At 38.7% G+C, this 7,500-nt stretch overlaps 2 protein-coding genes across 2 annotated transcripts in view; both read right to left on the bottom strand.

Annotated features, from left to right (window-relative positions):
- Positions 1–7,500, bottom strand: part of LOC138024287 (lactadherin-like) — a 296,558-nt gene that overhangs the window by 18,595 nt on the left and 270,463 nt on the right. The gene's annotated exons all lie outside the window — the stretch shown is intronic.
- Positions 1–7,500, bottom strand: part of LOC138024267 (single-stranded DNA-binding protein 3-like) — a 699,715-nt gene that overhangs the window by 7,881 nt on the left and 684,334 nt on the right. The gene's annotated exons all lie outside the window — the stretch shown is intronic.

A 7,500-nucleotide genomic window follows, 5' to 3' on the forward strand; every position in this document is an offset into this window, starting at 1 on the left:
CAACCTCCACCACATTGGGTTTTTTGAATGTTTTTTAACGGGGGTGGCACTTAACTACAGAAAGACAATGGTTTTAGTCAAAGAGCCCTAAAAAAGGTTGCATGGACGGTTCTTTGAAGAATCTTTTTCAATCATGGAAATCTGACATCACTTCAATCAGAAGCTGCCATGCATTTCAGTGAAAAACAGGTAAAAGCTCCCAGGAAACGAAAGGAAGAGGCGTTTTTTCACCATAGGCAACCATCCCTCCATTTTTCGTGAACTGTAGCATGGACTTTCTCATTGGACAAAAAAAAAGGAACTGATATTTTGAAAAGTGTATCAAAGGAGGGCCTTATGACATAATTTTTTTGAGAAATAATTTGTAAAATCTATTTTGTGTCAGGATGTTCTCATACTGTTGCGTTAAAAATTTGTGAAAAACAGTTAACTCGCTGAGTTTTTAGGCATTCTCTGCTTTTGTAACATGATTTACCAAATATGGTTGTGAGTCGAACTATACAAAAGTAACTTGTAATACTTCATCAAGATTCCTAGCCTGAGCATAGTTAAGCCAGTAAGCTAGTGATTAATTCATTGGAACATTCTTTTAAGGATATTGCACATACGTCCTGCACATCTCCAGATACTCGGATTTCCTATCGGTAGTGTTTACTGATGTAGTGATATTTTGGCACCGCTTACAACTATGTGGAGAAAGCCAAACTTAGCAAGTGCTCTTGGTATCCAAAAAGAAAATTGGGGGTAACCATGCATTTTTCGGAGATAATTAAGCTTCAATTTGGAAAGGAACACAATACAGTGCTTTGTATTTTAAAGCTTTTAACAAATATCTTTGAATTTAAATGCCTGGTTCCCCTCAATTTTCTTTTTAGATTTCTATAACACTTGAACTTAAGACCTGCTTTTCCTGCATATTCATACAACCACGCAAAACTACCTTTGAATTAGTAAGCACCAAACTCCTCAATGGGGGCCAGTTCCAGTTAATAAATACATAATTTGTTATTTAAACTCTCTCTTACCATTCATGACTAGAGGAGCCTCCTGGGCTCCTAGAGGTAGCGGGGGTTCAGGACCACCTCCCATGTACTGCAACAGAAAACAAAAACTTGCATGACGGTATGGCAAACACACTGACAGGAAACAAAGGACTAAGGGTGGGTATTGGGGCAATCCTTGGGAAAACAATAGAAAATAAAATAATATTAATGTACATGTACGCAAAGAGAATAAAATTATTACCGCCGGAATGCTTCCTCCAGGGACAGACTTCATCATTGCATACATAGATTTACTTCCAGTACTTGCTGGGTCTGAAACAGGTGACAGCTGGTCACAACGTCATAGTCGGGAGCAAGATTTCACTCATCAAAGAAGGGAGAAGGGGGGGGGGGGGGGGGGGGGTGCGCGTTCAGGACTCAATGGGTTAAACTTTGAAAAATCATTTACAGACCTTGAGGGCTGGCCATTATTGGTGTGCCTGGTGGACCAGCGACCTGTCATAACAAAAAGCAATATTCTCAGCAAATTTCCTTGGTATGAAATTATCATTGCTATTATTAGTGTTAATTATCATTGTTAATAGCATGAGACCTACATGATTGTATTGTTTCAAAGCGAATCAATTCTCCAATACAAAATTGCATAATTTTTGAAAAGCTTCACAAATCAGAAGTCCAGGACTGTCGGTAACCTGTCAACTGACAGTTTACTGACAAGTAACATACGAGACACCGATAGATAAATAGGACTGTACAACTGACTTAAACTTAATTATTTATGACAAACTCTCAAGGTAAGTTATCTCATAAGTACATTAAAGGTATGAAGAAATGTGTCTATTTTTGTCCATGGCACAATACAATACAATACATAATTTACCACTCCCCATAAGGGCTTTCCAGAGCCAATGAAACACAATCAACAAAACGACAGAACACAATATCAACAACAACTGTTAAGAATCCCAACTGGCTGGAGGCAAACCAGTTGGTTATTTAAAGTGCGGCCAAGAAGCTGAACCAGGGACTACCAGGAACAAATTCAACCAGTGGTCAGAACAAGCCTTGAACGTGGTAACGAGAATGTTCAGGAAAAAAATTGGAGTCCTCCCTTGCCGAGTGAAACCTACGACCTTCTGATGACTAGTTCAGAGGTTTTACCACTGAGCTATAGGAGACTCAGGGAGGCAAGGCCATCAAACTAGGTTCATGTGGAAATTGTCCCACTTTACCACTAGGATTCAGATTGTCGGAATAGTGCTCACAATTCAAGTCAAGATGATGAAATGTTTACCCCGGTAAATGATTGAATAGCATATATTTTTTTTGTGATCGGAATGCCGTAGGTTCAAGCCCTGCCAAGGAGCAGTCAGATTTTTTTGTCAGCATCAAGATTCCTCATCTATTATTCTACAATTATTCTACAAGGACACATTGGATACGAAGCGATTGCTAACCAACGAGGATCAACAACTTTTCCATGTATTGTCGACTAAAGCATCAATTTCTGCCTCGGCCAATTCCAGTCCAAAATAGCTTTTGTCTGCCATTTATGTCACAGCAACAAAAATGTTTTCAGCTCGCTTTATTGCAGACACGTTCCTTGACCATATTAGGTACAACAGGTATAGCCTGAACTGATAGCCTGTTTCTGGCGAGCCAATGAAAATGCTGGAAATCTGATATCCATAATTCAGTTTTTAATATTAAAAATTAGATACCTTTAACAAAGTAATGCAATGTAGATTTCATGTTGTCCTGCATCTGTTCAGTAATAGATCATAGATGACGTTACAATGTGGTAACAACAAAAAAGTGGCACACGAGGCAATAGCTGAGTTGTCACCGATGCTCTTACCAGATTTTGAAGTCTTCTGTGATCTATCACTCAACGGATGCAAAGCAAAATGTTATCTTTGTTTTATTAATTTTAACAAAGAATTAAAAAGTTCTTGATGCTGACGCCAGCTATGCGTCTGTCCTCTAATAATGTAGATCATGGGTGAGAACCAATCAAAATGCATGTATTATTGAGCTTATATTATATAATTCTTCATTCACTTGATGGGGCTAACATTTTATCATCACCTGCACTATAATTACATCAAAGGTAGTTGGAAGAATATTTTAAAAGCTGAGAAATGGCCATTTATTTCAGTTATTTGAAATCATCCACAATATTTATGTTGTTTGAATGTTGTTGTGATATATATCAGGACTTTTTTTTTCCTTGTCAAGATTAAAAGTCAGTGCCCAGAGACAGTTACAGTTCACTCCTTACCGATGTTGTGGGATTCCAAGGTCTACTGCCTGGCCTGTGAAGGTAAAACAAAATTTAAAGTACAAATAAACTCAAAATTAATATCAAAAGCAAATTAACATGTTTTTTAATACCACACTTAACTCAAAATTTTGCTTCTTATCGGCCTGTCAAGATGCACGATGTTACCAAAACCAAAGGTCATGGGTCCATTCTCGATTTTACCTCACAAACTGCTTTGCGATGCAAAATTTCTTCGAAAACAGAATGCAAAGCAGTTTGGGATATAAATCGAGAATGGACCCATGCCTCTCATATAACAGTCATGGGTCCAAATTACTGAGTTCTGCCAAGTTTATGAGACTTGCAAGGCACAGAAAAAGCGAAATTCTGCGAACCATGGTGACATGTTTGCTTTGGATGGAATGGTTTACAAAAGGAGCAGAAACATTTTACATGCACTTTAAGTTCAGCAATAAAATCTCTTGCATTGCAAATTATAGTTGCATCCCTTTTCAAACTGATTGGATTTAAATTGTTTTCAGTTCTAAAAAATTCAATTGACTGAAACAAGGTTCAAAAAATTCTCTAATTACGGTTACCAAGTATAATTTAGACTTAAATTGCCCATAGTCAACTTCTTTGAGTCGAGTGATGAAGTTGTGCGAGTGTCACAACAGCAAGCAACAAGTTGACTTGTTTCCACTTGCAGGGGTTTGAATCACTAGAGCCTCAATTTTTGGCGCGAAAAGATAATTTTTGTGTAGTCTGCACGACCGCTGCCAGGTTAAATGGCACTGAATGGGACAACTCCGACCAAAACATTAAAATTTTCATTGAGTGTTTTTATCACCAAACTTGGGAGAAATTACGTGTAGCCAGTGCGGGGTACGTAATGTACACTGTCCTGCGCAAGTATTGTTAGTATTCATTAAATATTCATATCACAAACATGCAAGGCTGCTTAGCACATGATATACACAACTGGAAAGAAATCAATGCTGACAAGAGGAGAAAAGCTGATTTAGACAGGCTGGACACTACCAAAGACACAAGAATGTGAAAATGTGGAAGAAATGTTGGTTGTTTTCTTAAGATCTGTTTCACAAACACTACTGTATGTCAATAAATATTATTGTGTAGCAACAAAAATTCAAAAATGGACTTCCAGTGCAACGCGCCTTACCCTGGCCACCCAACAAATTTTCACATTTGAAAATTACGTACAAAATAATACGTCAACTCAAAAACCCAGGCAATGGTGTTCAAGGAGGCGTCACTGCCAATCTCATTTACGCATCCTGATTGGTGGACAATTTGTAAAAAACTTTGTCGGGTGGCCACGGTAGAAGGCTCGTCGCACTGTAACAAGAGAAGTTTTAATAATGTTATTACGAGTCTGTTAAAGCTTTTTTGACTGAAAACAGCAGACTGAGTGAAATGGTGACTAAACCGGCAGAGAAACCAGAGTGGTATTTCTGAGAGTCAATCATCGCCTGTTTACAAGCTGGTAAAATGACAAGTTATGTTTGTCTCTGCTTCCCCCATTAACAAAGAAACAAACTAAAATGGCTACAATTTCCAGTGCTTTTGAAGGGATATCAGCTGTAAAGACAACTACAGAATGCCATACTGTATATCAACATAATTTATTACATTGAAATTAATAAAATTTATTAATTTATTGGTCTTGTCATTTCATATTTCCCTGGGGTTCCAGTTCCCATTGACGGCACACAAGAGTACGAGGTAACTAAAGGACTTGTTTGTTCATTGGATGAGATGAGAAGTGTTTGCATTTGTCAATAACCAAATAGAACTTCAACACATTTTGTTTTCCTGCAACTCAAACACCAAGAGTAATAAATCGATAAAGATCTACATGTAGACATTTTTTGCCATACATTTCATGTTTACCCCTGGCACGGTTGCCTCGTCGTTAGTTCGCTCGACTCCGGATCGAGTGGTCCGGGTTCGGGCTTGGCCGGGGACATTGTGTTGTGTTCTTGGACAAGAAACTTTACTCTCACGGTGCCTCTCTCCACCCAGGTGTATAAATGGGTACCGGCGTAATGCTGGGGGTAACCCTGCGATGGACTAGCATCCCATCCAGGGGGGAGTATAAATACTCCTAGTCGCTTCATGCTACTGAAACCGGAGATAAGCGCCGGCCTGATGAGCCTTCTGGCTCTTAAGCAGAGACTTTTTTTTTTACCTGGCAACTCAAACCCTTGATAGGTCACACACTCAAATCTTGACTTTTATGGTGGGAAACTTTCTTTCTTGAAAAGAGAATGGCAGGTGCCGATGATAATTTCGATGTAGGTCTGTTGACTCTGACATATAACAGGCAGAGAAGTGTTGTTGGTTTCGTAATTTTACGTATCCTACAGGGACCCGTACAGTGTCAGTAATATTTTGTTGCTTAAGCCCATCGTGGTGGAGATTGAGGATTCGTTCCTTGTACATCTGAGGTAAAGCTCTTCCTTCATCGTATAGGCCAAGTTGATTATTGATCCTAACATTACAGTGCCCTGACATAGTGTTGGTGGAAGACTTTTATTGTGCGTTCCAATTCGATCAATTACGAAAAGAAACAAAACTCTGACCAAGAAATCATTCTTAGCCTCGGAATTGGCTGGTCCGTAGTTCATGACTTGCTTTGAATTTAAGCCAGCTTTATGATTGGACGTCGCAAAAGAATGTCGAGGTTATTGTTTTCCAGGACGTTTCTGATTGGTCAGTGTTGGGGAAAAATGCGAAAAAAAGTCCCAACCATTCATGGTTCGAGTGTCCGCGCTGTTAAGTGGAAGGAAGAAAATTCTTTGTTGTGTTGCATGAAATTAAGTGTCTGCCAAACCACAGCAGTGCACCTGCATTATCAGGTCTCAAAAGCTTGGGTAAGCAGTGCACAAGAATTTGACTACATGCACTTACTGTACTAATGTAAGACTTACATTGGCATGTTAACCCCAGGTGCTACTGAGCTGTTAGGAGGAGGTCGCATCCCACCATAGTTCTAAGGAAAGGAAACAACTGTATTAATATTATAACAAGACTATATTGTTATATACCTAGACTTTCGCTCAACAAAACGAGCACTGTGATTGGTTGATTCTTGGTCACGTGGCCCTGATCAAATTCAAATGTATCCAGACTGGGATACAATTCTGCAGTTGTTGCCTGCTCCGGAGGTTTTGCTGCGATTGTTGCAGGAAAAGTCTAAATATATAACAAAGCACTTACATGTAATGTCTGGTCCCTCGGGAAACTAGTTAGTTTTGTTTTCCCTCGAGTCCTGATGTTTCCTTCGACTTCGTCTCAGAAAACACGAGGACTCTCGGGGAAACAAAACTGTTTCCCTCGGGACCATAAATTAAGTGTATAACGTACAGGTAAATAGATCTTTCTGGCCATAGCTAGATGTTCTTTGAGCCAATTTTTTAGCTTTAAAGACAGACATTAGCTAGGTGGAAAAAAAACATAACTACCAATACATACACTGTACATACAGTGTACAAATTTTTCTGTGCAACAATTAATTTGGTGAATCAGATAATTTTTAGACAATATATAAATAAATAAATAAATAAATAAATAATAATAATAATAATGCTACTAATAATAATAATAATAATAATGCAGCCTTCTCAAAATATTTTTCGGGAGCAGGTCATAAGGAAGGTGGAGACGGTTTGGTGCTAAAGGCACCCAAGCGAGTGCCCAAAGGATGCAAGCTTCTAGGAGGGTCTTGGGGCATGCTCCCCTACGGATTTTTTCAAATTTAGACATTCACAGATACAATTTTGTGCAATCTGGTGGATTTAAAGTGACGAACGTTCACATATGGAATTGACACTTGCTTGGAGTCTGATAAGAAATACTGGAATGCTAGTTAAATAAACATTTCATGTGCGCCAGGCAAAAAAATATCGTGGACACGAATTTGTACGTCAAACAAACTTTTTTCAAGCTTTTAGAATATCTCCAGTGACTTCACGTTCGAGCTAAAAATGTATTGTGTCTGACATTTACTGACTAGAAGGAGACGGTCAAGCTTTCTGAGGAGGCGGCTGATTGAGCCGTCGACCGGCCGATTTTGAGAAGGCTGTTTAATGATACTAATTAATAAATAATAATTTAATGTTCTTCATCAAGTTGAACAATAATATATATATATAGAGAGAGAGACAGAGAAGAGTGGGCTACTTTTTCATTACAGATCTACAAGCTTGT

This window comes from Montipora capricornis, chromosome 11 (assembly GCF_036669925.1).
Source record: "Montipora capricornis isolate CH-2021 chromosome 11, ASM3666992v2, whole genome shotgun sequence".
Classification (NCBI taxonomy): Eukaryota; Metazoa; Cnidaria; class Anthozoa; order Scleractinia; family Acroporidae; genus Montipora; species Montipora capricornis.